The sequence below is a fragment of the Protomyctophum bolini genome (genome assembly GCF_963924005.1).
Source record: "Protomyctophum bolini genome assembly, chromosome: 12".
Lineage (NCBI taxonomy): Eukaryota > Metazoa > Chordata > Actinopteri > Myctophiformes > Myctophidae > Protomyctophum > Protomyctophum bolini.
The window spans coordinates 45,054,932-45,069,691 of NC_137873.1; the positions used below are offsets into that span (position 1 = coordinate 45,054,932).

General features: G+C 46.4%; 1 pseudogene across 1 annotated transcript; it reads left to right on the forward strand.

Moving 5' to 3' along the window:
* The first annotated feature begins 489 nt into the window (after positions 1-489).
* LOC308325861 (spindlin-1-like) lies at positions 490-13,334 on the forward strand (annotated as a pseudogene). Its single transcript, XR_013966226.1, has 6 exons — positions 490-606; positions 3,360-3,401; positions 8,970-9,112; positions 9,602-9,737; positions 11,625-11,858; positions 13,090-13,334. The product of XR_013966226.1 is annotated as a spindlin-1-like (transcript).
* Positions 13,335-14,760: the final 1,426 nt, after the last annotated feature.

Sequence of the window (14,760 nt, forward strand, 5' to 3'; positions counted from 1 at the left end):
ACAAATACAAAATTCATCTTTCAAATCAAGTTAAAAGAACACCTCATGTAATCCATACTGCAGTAACCCTGGGAAAAATAATAATTCAAATGTATAATGTGTTGAAAGTGATTTTTTTTGCTATGTTTCTCTTTGTTTTTTATTTCTTATTTTATTTTTTATTTTACTATGTTTTATTTTGAGTTAGTGTTTGTAAACAATTGTAAGTATTGCCTTTGTTAAATGTTAAATGTTTGTCTGTGTCGGACCCCAGGAAGACTAGCTTTTGTCAAGGCAAAAACTAATGGGGATCCTTTAAACAATAAACAATAAACAATAAACAAAACAACATATTCTTTGGTTTTTGTAGTTCCCAGGCGGCAGCAGCAGCAGCAGCACAGCCCCATGGTACTTGTAGTTCCCAGGCTGCGCAGCAGCAGCAGCACAGCCCCATGGTACTTGTAGTTCCCAGGCGGCAGCAGCAGCACAGCCCCATGGTACTTGTAGTTCCCAGATGTGTGTGATTGTTTGTTTCCTTCTTGGAGAAGAGAAGCGGGCTCTGCTGCTGCTTTGCTTGTTTTTTAGCCAAAAAAAAAGCCCAAACCAGATGTGACCGTTACTGAGCAGGTAGGTCCATTCACGACGAGGCGTATATTGATTCATGATGATCAATAATCCGTCCGTGCTGTAATTCCATGTAGTGTAAAGTGAGAGCTGTTTTAACGGTAATTAAAACCATGTAACGGACGGACAGACAGACAGACAGCGTGGAGGCGGTTATACATGGCGACGTACGTGCGCCGTTTCTTTTGTGTCGCTGTGTTAAAGAAAAACCACACATACAGCGATCCGTCGCAGCTGTATCGATTATTAAAAGTGTTGATACTCAATCATCAATAATCTCATATATGGATAGATCTAACACCAACACGTACATTCCTAACGGCTGACGGTTAGTCAGCCGTTAGGAATGACTAAGCGTTAAAGATTAAGAGTAAGTTTTGGAGCAGTTTGAAATGAATCCCAGGTCTCTAGTCTGTATTTATTTATAGCATCTATTAGAGATACAACATGGACTGTTGTGTCTGTCTGTCTGTCTGTCTGTTGTTTACATCCGGTTGGTTGGCAGTTACTGTGTCTTGTCTGTCTCTCAGTCGGTCTGTCTGTCTGTCTGATTGACAAATAGTTTGCAGAACTGGTACAGTTCAAACGACATGTCAATACAAAAAAACTGCCAAGCGGATAAAACACTAAGACTTTAAACTCGTACAAATGTACACTTCTACGACAACAATAAATCATCACACATACAGTTAAATAAAGTAACACAAAACATGTCCCAGTCCAGTTCTCTAAGGATAGTTGGGTTAGAACTGACTGAGAAGGAATACATTTATAGAGACTCCTCCGTTATGTCTGCTGTTTACTGCTGCAGTACTTAGTTTAGGTTAGGCTTTTTGGTTTAGACTACAACCTCTCTCAAACCCTCACCCTAACCTCCCACGGGGCAGCACACCTAAACCTAACCTTAACCCTCACCCTAACCTCCCACAGGGCAGCACTCCTAAACCTTAACCCATGTCTAACCAATGACTAGTCTAAACTAAGTATGCACCTCCTGTTTACATCCTGTCTGTCTGTCTGTCTGTCTGTCTGTCTGTCTGTCTGTCTGTCTGTCTGTCTGTCTGTCTGTCTGTCTGTCTGTCTGTCTGCCTGTCTGTCTGTCTGCCTGTCTGCCTGTCTGCCTGTCTGTCTGTCTGTCTGTCTGTCTGCCTGTCTGTCTGCCTGTCTGTGATCAGCATGAATAATAGTTTATGACAATAAACATTTTAGAAAGAAGAAAAAAGGCCAGGGTACAACACTTTATCTTTTTGTTTTTCGTCTTTTCTAATTATTTGTTCGGCCCAAAACGTGTTTGTGTCACGACAAGAGTTGTCTTTTTCCGTGGCTTAAAAGGTTAAGGAAAAATTTACCTGGAATTCTCATCCGGGACGCTCTATAGCCTGGCCCAGCCAGCGTGCTTTCTGGTCTAGAGGGGCAGGTAGCCTGGCCCAGCCAGTCTGCCCCTGGTCTAGAGGGGCGGGTAGCCTGGCCCAGCCAGCGTGCTTTCTGGTCTAGAAGGGCGGGTAGCCTGGCCCAGCCAGCGTGCTTTCTGGTCTAGAGGGGCGGGTAGCCTGGCCCAGCCAGCGTGCTTTCTGGTCTAGAGGGGCGGGTAGCCTGGCCCAGCCAGTCTGCCCCTGGTCTAGAGGGGCGGGTAGCCTGGCCCAGCCAGCGTGCTTTCTGGTCTAGAGGGGCGGGTAGCCTGGCCCAGCCAGCGTGCTTTCTGGTCTAGAGGGGCGGGTAGGGTAGCCTGGCCCAGCCAGCGTGCTTTCTGGTCTAGAGGGGCGGGTAGCCTGGCCCAGCCAGCGTGCTTTCTGGTCTAGAGGGGCGGGTAGGGTAGCCTGGCCCAGCCAGCGTGCTTTCTGGTCTAGAGGGGCGGGTAGCCTGGCCCAGCCAGCGTGCTTTCTGGTCTAGAGGGGCGGGTAGCCTGGCCCAGCCAGCGTGCTTTCTGGTCTAGAGGGGCGGGTAGCCTGGCCCAGCCAGTCTGCCCCTGGTCTAGAGGGGCGGGTAGCCTGGCCCAGCCAGCGTGCTTTCTGGTCTAGAGGGGCGGGTAGCCTGGCCCAGCCAGCGTGCTTTCTGGTCTAGAGGGGCGGGTAGGGTAGCCTGGCCCAGCCAGCGTGCTTTCTGGTCTAGAGGGGCGGGTAGCCTGGCCCAGCCAGCGTGCTTTCTGGTCTAGAGGGGCGGGTAGCCTGGCCCAGCCAGCGTGCTTTCTGGTCTAGAGGGGCGGGTAGCCTGGCCCAGCCAGCGTGCTTTCTGGTCTAGAGGGGCGGGTAGCCTGGCCCAGCCAGCGTGCTTTCTGGTCTAGAGGGGCGGGTAGCCTGGCCCAGCCAGCGTGCTTTCTGGTCTAGAGGGGCGGGTAGGGTAGCCTGGCCCAGCCAGCGTGCTTTCTGGTCTAGAGGGTAGGGTAGCCTGGCCCAGCCAGCGTGCTTTCTGGTCTAGAGGGGTGGGTAGCCTGGCCCAGCCAGCGTGCTTTCTGGTCTAGAGGGGCGGGTAGCCTGGCCCAGCCAGCGTGCTTTCTGGTCTAGAGGGGCGGGTAGCTTTCTGTACCGAGGGAGGCTACGTCAAAATAAAAGCCTGGGTACCGAGGCTACGTAAAAATAAAAGCCTGGGCACCGAGGCTAGTGCATATTATAAATAATCCCGGCAGGCAGGAAGTGGATTCTTTGTATTATTGACAGTCTGATTTCTGTTGCTTTGACTGTAATGAATGAATCATGAATATTAAATGCTTTGTGTTTAATAACCAGTTAATAATCTGATCCTCCTGCGTCTCGTTTCAGGCTCCTGTGAGTTTATGGAATCATGTCTAAGAAGCGGGGCAGGTAATTATTATTATTATTAATATTATTAACCCATTGCCGGCCAGAGGTCTATCAAAATGGGCCCAGCTGACTAAAACTAAAACCACATAAATCAAACTCAACACTGCAGTGTTGTTTGTTTTCGTCGACTGAAACTAAGGATTCATGGGGCTGGGAGTCTGGTGCAACGCACAGGGCCTGACCTGGTGAGAGCAGGAGTGGACCTGGTGAGACGTAGGAGGGGCCCGGACAGGTGTCAACCCACAGAGCCTAGTCTTTCCATGTGCCAGAATGGTACCTCCCAGTCCCGGCAGAGTAGTTCAGGAGGAATGGATTGTGTGGCCCTGGTTTTTCCCTAATGGGACTTATCGTGGGTAGCTACTGGGACGTAAGTCGGGACTTGATCACTCCCGCCTGGGTCACCTGAGTGAGGGGTATATGATGTTGAGAGACCCAAAACCCCGATGACCTTGGGATACATCACTGAGGATACGTCCCAGGTGCATCCATTTATGTATGTATTTTGTTATACTCCTATTTTACCGCTATTTCGGCGCTGTTGTGCCGAAATGATTTCGGCTCGGCAGACATTTTCAGCACCGAAGACTCGACTTTAGGACGGTACCCGCCCCCCCCGAACCTCAAATGACGTCACATTGTAGGCTCTACAGAGCCAAATGACGTCACATTGTAGGCTCTACAGAGCCAAATGACGTCACATTGTAGGCTCTACAGAGCCAAATGACGTCACATTGTAGGCTCTACAGAGCCAAATGACGTCACATTGTAGGCTCTACAGAGCCAAATGACGTCACATTGTAGGCTCTACAGAGCCAAATGACGTCACATTGTAGGCTCTACAGAGCCAAATGACGTCACATTGTAGGCTCTACAGAGCCAAATGACGTCACATTGTAGGCTCTACAGAGCCAAACCCACTTCTATTCGGCTCTAAAATATATGAGTATGAATCGGCCCTAAGAGGAAAAATGTTCGTCGACTACCGAAAAAGGTAGTCGACGAACCTTCCTCTTACAAAAACGAAATGGAAACTAATTCAAAACCAAGACTAAGACCATTTCGTCAACAAATAAAAACTAGACTAAAATGTCAGGAAGGGACTAGTGGACAAGAGATCCAGTATAAGTCATTTTACAAATTAGTTGCATGCTGACAATAGATGGTCTAAAAGCTCACAACGTGTCGCGCTGCGACGCGTTGTGAGCTTGTAGATCGGCTATTTTCAGCAAGTGGTGGAAAGAACAGTCATTAGGACGGCATCGAGGCCCTAAAGACAAAACACTGTTTGTTCCACTAAATCAATGATAACTATTCAAGAGCCTAAAACAACACTGCAACACTGTGCGTGCGTACGTGCACTAAGAACACCGGGACAACGCTCCACACTAGAATTGCATTGTACTAGTCCTTACCCGTTGTGAGATATTGCCCCCCAGAAATATTAATTACCAGTCATTTTAACTTGTATAATATATATAGTGTTTTTTTTAATGAATAAAAACAGTACTATAACATGAAAGTTTTTGTATAAATGTTAATTGAACTCTGAGAGTGTAAATGGGTTCATTTGGTTCTAAACTATCATTTAGCTGGGGACATGGGGAACTCCCCCATGCAGGACCCCTAAACTATGATTTATACACACACACACGCGTTGCGAAAGTAGCGAGACAAGCACACACACACACACGTGCGTTGCGAAAGTAGCGAGACACACACACGCGTTGCGAAAGTAGCGAGACACACGCACACACACGCGTTGCGAAAGTAGCGAGACAACACACACACACGCGTTGCGAAAGTAGCGAGACAACACACACACACGCGTTGCGAAAGTAGCGAGACAACACACACACACGCGTTGCGAAAGTAGCGAGACACACGCACACACACGCGTTGCGAAAGTAGCGAGACACACGCACACACACGCGTTGCGAAAGTAGCGAGACACACGCACACACACGCGTTGCGTAAGTAGCGAGACACACACACACACACACGCGTTGCGAAAGTAGCGAGACACACACACACACACACGTGCGTTGCGAAAGTAGCGAGACACACGCACACACACGCGTTGCGTAAGTAGCGAGACACACACACACACACACGCGTTGCGAAAGTAGCGAGACACACACACACACACACGTGCGTTGCGAAAGTAGCGAGACACACACACACGCGTGGCGAAAGTACACACACACATCGATCTTGAAATAAAAAATCAAATAGTCTTTTTTTTTTTTTAAGCTTTACGTGTCGTATACATACACATATTTCCATTTTGCACCAATATTATACTGCCATGTCTTAATACAGCGTTCCTTTTTACAAATAAAATATGCACATTAACCCATTCTGACCGGGAACCCGTTTTTGGTGTTTAGCATCATGTCATGCTTTAGCTATTGAAAAATAGCAGATCTACAAGCTCATAGCGCGCCACCGAGTGGCGCGCTACGAGCTTGTAGGTCTGCTATTTTTGAAAAATCGAAGAACGACTTGACATTTTTAGAATCTGATCTCAGGTCAGAATGGGTTAATCAGACCAGTGTGTGTCCAGTGGAAACCTCGTATGAATCTGATCTCAGGTCAGAATGGGTTAAGAAGGTTGATCACAAAGTTAGTGTGGTATAGGCTATAGGCTATACTTTGATGGGAATGCCAAGCGATTAAGAACACCTGCCTGCATTGGGTGCTGTGAGAACAGTGAATAATTATATAGTTTCTTACCTCGTGGCTCGTGCTGGTTTGAAGAAAGACAAATTATATAAATATAATCCAAGGTTTGTTTGTCTGGAGAATGGAGATCCAACACTGTCATATTATTAAGCGCCGCTCCGCTCTGCTAATTGATCTGACCTGATATATATATATATATTTATATATCCACTCTGCTAATTGATCTGACCTGATATATATATATATATTTATATATCCACTCTGCTAATTGATCTGACCTGATATATATATATATATTTATATATCCACTCTGCTAATTGATCTGACCTGATATATATATATATATTTATATATCCACTCTGCTAATTGATCTGACCTGATATATATATATATATTTATATATCCACTCTGCTAATTGATCTGACCTGATATATATATATATATTTATATATCCACTCTTGCTAATTGATCTGACCTGATATATATATATATATTTATATATCCACTCTGCTAATTGATCTGACCTGATATATATTTGCGCAACTGACTGGCTTGAGGTAGCCTATCGTAATTATACTTATTTGGCAGCACCTGCAATTCAGTAACCTACCGGTATACACATTTCAAAAGGCTTTCATAATTATGCTATTCATATTTTTTCTGATAAGGTTTGTCCTTGAAATGTGATAATTTTTGTATAGTTTTGGATATTAACAAATTAAATATTAAAGCACAGGGCCTCGCATTTCTCCCAGGCAGCTCTGATTGCGAGCCATGCGTTATATGTGCCTCGCATGAAGCACTCGTCTCGCTGCTGTCATAAAGCCTCGATTAAATGACGCTTCATTTCAGTTAATGTTACGGCAAGAGGAGAAGAAAAGAAATCCGTTAGTTACTTCGTTTACACTTGACAGCGTGTGTTGTTTTGAATGGTAGCCAAACTGTTTTTTTTTGTTTTTTGTTCCATAGAGAGCCTCAGCCTAGAGGGTTTGATTGATTTAAGAGTTCATTCATGTTGCGATCGGGTGGTGTTTGTTTGGTGTTTTCACATCTGAAGAGAAGCAAAATGCCTTTCGTTTACACTTTTCTGGATTATATATTTTATTTATTTGAGAGGTAATGCCTGTCTGTGTCAGGCAGTTTTATTTAATGTTGACTCGTTACGGTCGGATGTTTTATTGTAAGGCTAATTATTTGTGCGTCACTGCTTTCATGAAGGCTGCTACAGTTGGGCGAAAGCAACAATTGTTGTTATCGTTAAATAAAATAAATGAGACCAATCCAAGCATGGTTTCTCACTGCTATATCGTTGTTTAAGCCACATCCATGGTGCGTCACTGCTCGCCTCCCCCCCCCCCCCCCCCCCCCCCCCCTCGTTGGGTTTCGAAGCGTCGACGATCAGCGTTCTCTTTATTTCGAAGCGTCGATCATCAAAAGCGTGATCGAAGGTCAGCCCTAATGTACAGCATAATATCGGTGAAAATAATCTGGGTTATTTTGAGACCGATCCGATACCGATACGGCATTTTTATGGGCGATATTTATGGGCGATTCCCATTTCCTACAGATTATATTGTGCATCTCCAGTTGACCTGTAGGGGGGGGGGGGGGGGTAGGACCACTACCAGTAGACCTGTAGTTGTTTATAAACATTTGGGATTTGTTTATAAACATTTGGGATTTGTTTATAAACATTTGGTATTTGTTTATAAACATTAGGACCACTACCAGTAGACCTGTAGTAAGTCTCATGGGGGGGGGGGGGTAGGACCACTACCAGTAGACCTGTAAGTCTCATGGGGGGGGGGGGGTAGGACCACTACCAGTAAACCTGTAGTTGTTTATAAACATTTGGTATTTGTTTATAAACATTTGGGATTTGTTTATAAACATTTGGGATTTGTTTATAAACATTTGGGATTTGTTTATAAACATGGGGGGGGTAGGACCACTACCAGTAGACCTGTAAGTCTCATGGGGGGGGGGGGGGTAGGACCACTACCAGTAGACCTGTAGTTGTTTATAAACATTTGGGATTTGTTTATAACATTTGGGATTTGTTTATAAACATGGGGGGGGTAGGACCACTACCAGTAGACCTGTAGTAAGTCTCATGGGGGGGGGGGGGGGGGTAGGACCACTACCAGTAACCTGTAGTTGTTTATAAACATTTGTATTTGTTTATAAACATTTGGGATTTGTTTATAAACATTTGGGATTCGTTTATAAACATTTGGGATTTGTTTATAAACATTTGGGATTTGTTTATAAACATGGGGGGGGGGGGGGGGGTAGGACCACTACCAGTTTGCGTCTGTATCTGTTATCTGTTTCAACAAGTTTTAGATGGTCATATCTCCTTCAATTATTGTCCAATTTCATTGAATCATATGAAAGCTTACATTCTGTACTTTAATAATCTGTAATTATCTGTAATCTGTAAAAATCGAGTTGAGGACCAAAGTGCTGGCCTGTGTCACATATAGTATAGTATGCATAGTTTATATGTATGGTTTGATTATATAGAAATTCCACTGTTACGTTCTTAGCTTACTTAATTTAATAATAAATACTTGTTATTGCTTAATGTAAATCGCTCTGGATTAAGAGCGTCTGAGAAATGAATACATTGTAATTGTGTGTGCTCTCTCTCTCTCTCTCTCTCTCTCTCTCTCTCTCTCTCTCTCTCTGTCTCTCTCTGTCTCTCTCACCCTCTCTCTCTCTCTCTCTCTCTCTCTCTCTCTCTCTCTGTGTCTCTCTCTCTCTCTCTCTGTCTCTCTCTCTCTCTCCTCTCTCTCTCTCTCTATCTCTCTCTCTCTGTCTCTCTCTGTCTGTCTCTCTCTCTCTCTCTCTCTCTCTCTCTCTCTCTCTCTCTCTCTCTCTCAGGAAGCGTAGCTGTGTGGAGCTGAGCGAGACCTCCTCCCCCTCCCCCTCCTCGTCCTCCAGCGCCCCCCCCCGACCCCGACAACCTGCTGGGCCTCAGGATCCAACACAACTGGAGAGAGAAGGGAAGTCTGACCAAGTGGAAGGTAGGAGAGGGCAGTCTGACCAATGGGAAGGTAGGAGATGGCAGTCTGACCAATGGGAAGGTAGGAGAGGACAGTCTGACCAATGGGAAGGTAGGAGAGGGCAGTCTGACCAATGGGAAGGTAGGAGAGGGCAGTCTGACCAATGGGAAGGTAGGAGAGGACAGTCTGACCAATGGGAAGGTAGGAGAGGACAGTCTGACCAATGGGAAGGTAGGAAAGGTACCATGTTTACCCAGGGTAACTGGACTAAGGAAAGGAAAGGTTCCATGTTTACCTGCAGGGTAACTGGACTAAGGAAAGGAAAGGTACTATATGTTTACCCAGGGTAACTGGACTAAGGAAAGGAAAGGTACTATGTTTACCCAGGGTAACTGGACTAAGGAAAGGAAAGGTACCATGTTTACCCAGGGTAACTGGACTAAGGAAAGGAAAGGTACTATGTTTACCCAGTTAGTTAGTTATTTACCAATAACATGCTGTCATCCTCAGGGCACCGTGTTGGAGCGCCTCACCGTCAACCGCTGCCTCTACATGGTGAAGTACGACGGCTTCGACTGCGTCTACGGCATCGAGCTGTTCCAGGACGACCGCGTCTCCAACCTCATCGTGCTCAGCGAGAAAGTCGGTGAGTCGCCACGACGTCCCGCGTGACCGACTGACTGACTGACGGACTGACGGACTGACTGACTGACTGACGGACTGACTGACTGACGGACGGACTGACTGACTGACTGACTGACTGACTGACTGACTGACTGACTGACTGACTGACTGACTGACTGACCTTTGATTGATTGAAAACTTTGTTGAAAAAGTCAGAGTCCCTTGTAGACATTGATATACAACCTGTTCTCAGAAAATAGCTGATCTGCAAGCTCACTACAGGCCAGTGGTCCCCAAACTTTTTCATGTCAAGGACCCCCAAATTGACACTAATTAGCCCGCAGACCCCCATTTGAAGAGATATGCCTGCAGGGACCCCGTAGAATCTAGCAGTGTCACGGACCGCCAGTGTGACATGCATTAGTCCATGGACCCCCATTTGGTGGCATCTCTGTCTCTGGGACCCCCAATTTATATTGTAAAATCAAAGTTAATTAACTCTGAGAGTGTACAAGTGGACCCTTATGGGTCCATTTGGTTCCAAACTATCATTTAGCTGCGGACCCCCTGGAACTCTCTCAAGGACCCCTGGGGGTCCCCATAACCCACTTTGGAAACCACTTTCCATAAGCTGTAGATCAGCTATTTTGGGAGAAGAGATGGAACGTAAATATAACATTGCTGTCGTTATGATGAGTTACATTTATTGTAATTTTGTCTCATCTTGGTAGCCCACCAGAATGTAATTCAGCTAGATATAGCTCATTCTGACACCTGCTCAACAGTGGTACCTGAGTCATTGATTATTGTATTAACAGTTTGTATATAATGCGTACAGATATATATCATATACAGGGTTAGAAAAAGGTACAGAAAGAAGGGGCTGTGGTCACTGTCATTTTCTATCATGTCCTATATTTTTAGGATTGATTTTAAAATTATTTTACTTGTCTATAAAGCTCTCAATGGTCTCACACCTTCCTACCTACATGACTGCCTGCCTAAATATGTCCCAAACCGCCCCCTAAGGTCTTCCTCTGCTGGCCTGCTCGCTTTGCCTAAAAAAATGGCAACTAAAAAATACAGGGAAGCAGCTTTTTGCTGCTTTACACATGGGCTGTGTTGTACCGCCTGTTTAGAGGGAGGTACACATGGGCTGTGTTGTACCGCCTGTTTAGAGGGAGGTACACATGGGCTGTGTTGTACAGCCTGTTTAGAGGGAGGTACACATGGGCTGTGTTGTACCGCCTGTTTAGAGACGCTACACATGGGCTGTGTTGTACCGCCTGTTTAGAGACGCTACACATGGGCTGTGTTGTACCGCCTGTTTAGAGACGCTACACATGGGCTGTGTTGTACCGCCTGTTTAGAGACGCTACACATGGGCTGTGTTGTACCGCCTGTTGAGAGACGCTACACATGGGCTGTGTTGTACCGCCTGTTTAGAGGGAGGTACACATGGGCTGTGTTGTACAGCCTGCTGAGAATGTGCACATAATTCAGGAGGCGGCAGGAGGCCGCATTACTGATATAACGAGCGCTTCCAAAACCACTTAGAAATAAAAAATAATCATCTGAAAAGGAATTTCAGATGGCGCCGGGAACCCCTTTTGGTGTTAGCATTATGTTATGCTTTATAGCTATTGAAAAATAGCAGATCTACAAGCTCATAGCGCGCCACCGAGTGGCGTGCTACGAGCTTGAAGGTCTGCTATTTTTTTTTTAATCGAAGAACGACTGACATAGAAACATAGCTTTTTCAGAAAACTGTCAGGATGTAGAAGAACATTTTTAGAATCTGATCTCCGGTCAGAATGGGTTAAAAATGCCATCGGCACATCGCTAAGCAGTCGTGTTCTCTCTCTCCCCCCCCCTCCCCCTCCTCCTCCCCCCCCTCCTCCCAAAACAGTGAACAACAAGATCCGCGTCCCCCCCGGTGCTGAGGAGCTGGTGGGCCGGGCGGTCGAGCACCTGTTTGAGAAGGAGGACGGGGAGAAGAACGAGTGGCGGGGCATGGTTCTGTCCCGCGCCCCGGTGATGACCCACTGGTACTACATCACCTACGAGAAGGACCCGGTTCTGTACATGTACCAGCTCTGGGACGACTACCGCGACGGGGACCTGAGGGTCCTGCCCGAGTCAGGTACTGACCCCTGAACTCTGTGTGTGTGTGGGTGAATGTAATGCACCATCTATGTAAAGGTGTGTGTGTGTGTGTGTGTGTGTGTGTGTGTGTGTGTGTGTGTGTGTGTGTGTGTGTGTGTGTGTGTGTGTGTGTGTGTGTGAATAGGTGAATGTAATGCACCATCTATGTAAAGGTGTGTGTGTGTGTGTGTGTGTGTGTGTGTGTGCGAGCGCGTGTGAGGGAGGCACACATGTATTTTCTGTTGCTTTATTTATTATCTATTATGATTTATTTATTATCCATTTCTTTCAGTTCAGACATTTTATGAGTCCCACTTCAACCACGTTAGGAGTCATATTTTTGCCTTTTTTTTTTTACAAATAGCAGCATTTAACTCCCCTTTCATTTCATATGGTCATAATGTGGTTATATTATTCATGTAGAAAACAGAAGAAGAAATGATCATTATAACTAAAGCTATACCAAAATAAACTAGAATAAAAAAACAGTACAGTTAGTTCAGAGGTCGTTGTTTTATTGCGTCCCTCGCTCCATTTTGGGGCGGGCCGGGAACCCCTTTTGGTGTTAGCATCATGTCGTGCTTTAGCTATTGAAAAATACCAGATCTACAAGCTCGTAGCGCGCCACCGCTACGAGCTTGTATAGGTCTGCTATTCTTTTTTTAAATCGAAGAACGACTGACACAGAAACATGGCTTTTTCAGAAAACTGTCAGGATGTAGAAGAACATTTTGTAGAATCTGATCTCAGGTCAGAATGCGATAATCTCTGTATCAGTGGTGCATGTGAATAGTCTCCGTAGTAATCAAAGTGCGTGTGTGTGTGTGTGTGTGTGTGTGTGTGTGTGTGTGTGTGTGTGTGTCTCTGTGTGTGTCTCTGTGTGTGTGTGTGTCTAGCCTAGGACATGTACACAGTTTGGTTGTAAGAGGCTTCCAACAACTTGGGATGCCAAAAAAAAAGCAGCCAAACGGCTTGCGAAATTCTGTGCAATATCTTCCACTATCGGTAGCCGCCAAATATGGCGAAGACGCTGTTACCTGTACCCCTGAAGGGTGTGTGGGTATTTGTTCGGGATTTGCTGATGGCATTCTGTACGGCACCTTGTAAATATTTGTGTCCTTGTATTTGTATCTCTTATGTGGACATAAATAAATGATTAAAGTGTGTGTGTGTGTGTGTGTGTGTGTGTGTGTGTGTGTGTGCGTGCACGTGCCCCTCCCTCCCCCCAGAGAACAAACACCTGCTGCCGGCCGACAGGAAGCCGGGCGAGGAGACGGAGAGCCTGGTGGGGAAGCAGGTGGAGTACGTGACGGACACGGGTCTGAAACGCACCGGCCTGGTGATCTACCAGGTCCCCGCCAAGCCCACGGTCTACTACATCAAGTACCACGACGACTACCACGTTCACGTCTACGACCTGGTCAAGACCACCTAGTCTCTAGACCACGTCCACGAAGTCTACGACCTGGTCAAGACCACCTAGCCCAGACCACGTCCACGAAGTCTACGACCTGGTCAAGACCACCTAGCCCAGACCACGTCCACGAAGTCTACGACCTGGTCAAGACCACCTAGTCTCTAGACCACGTCCACGAAGTCTACGACCTGGTCAAGACCACCTAGCCCAGACCACGTCCACGAAGTCTACGACCTGGTCAAGACCACCTAGCCCAGACCACGTCCACGAAGTCTACGACCTGGTCAAGACCACCTAGTCTCTAGACCACGTCCACGAAGTCTACGACCTGGTCAAGACCACCTAGCCCAGACCACGTCCACGAAGTCTACGACCTGGTCAAGACCACCTAGCCCTGACCACGTCCACGAAGTCTACGACCTGGTCAAGACCACCTAGTCTCTAGACCACGTCCACGTCCACGACCTGGTCAAGACCACCTAGAGGAGGACCCAACCAGACCGGCCTGGTCTAGACCACCTGGAGGAGCTCAAGACCAGCCAGGCCCCCCTTTTTTCCACAGCTTGGTTCCCCCGATGGGAACCGGTTCAGTTCTTTGTGGTTCTAAGTCCATGAGCTCCAAACTGGTTCTTAGTCCATGAGCTCAAAACTGGTTCTTAGTCCATGAGCCAGACCTCCAAACTGTTTCTTAGACTCTTAGTCCATGAGCCAGACCTCCAAACTGGTTCTTAGTCCATGAGCCAGACCTCCAAACTGGTTCTTAGTCCATGAGCCAGACCTCCAAACTGGTTCTTAGACTCTTAGTCCATGAGCTTCAACATTGTAACGTTAATTATGAATTGAGACCTATAATATATTAGATTATCACCATGAGACTTCCCCAATTTTAAATATGCAAGTTATGCATTATGTTGGAAAATATGCAAAATGATTCAAATATGAAAAAGCTACTACTGTGGAAGGGTTTATCATATATTCATTTACTTATATCGATGCTATAAACTATTTAATATAGGTCTGGGTTTTGCCCACTTGATTAACATTCCAATGTTGGAGGTCTGGCTCATGGACTACGAACTGGTTCAGGTTCTGAACTGAACCGGTTCCTGACCGGTGGAAACGGGTTCCTACTAGTGCAGTGGTCTTCATACAGACTGGCCTGGTCAAGACCTCCTAGTGCAGTGGTCTTCATAAAGACTGGCCTGGTCAAGACCTCCTAGTGCAGTGGTCTTCATACAGACTGGCCTGGTCAAGACCTCCTAGTGCAGTGGACTTCATAAAGACTGGCCTGGTCAAGACCTCCTAGTGCAGTGGTCTTCATACAGACTGACCTGGTCAAGACCTCCTAGTGCAGTGGTCTTCATAAAGACTGACCTGGTCAAGACCTCCTAGTGCAGTGGACTTCATAAAGACTGGTCTGGTCAAGACCTCCTAGTGCAGTGGTCTTCATACAGACTGACCTGGTCAAGACCTCCTAGTGCAG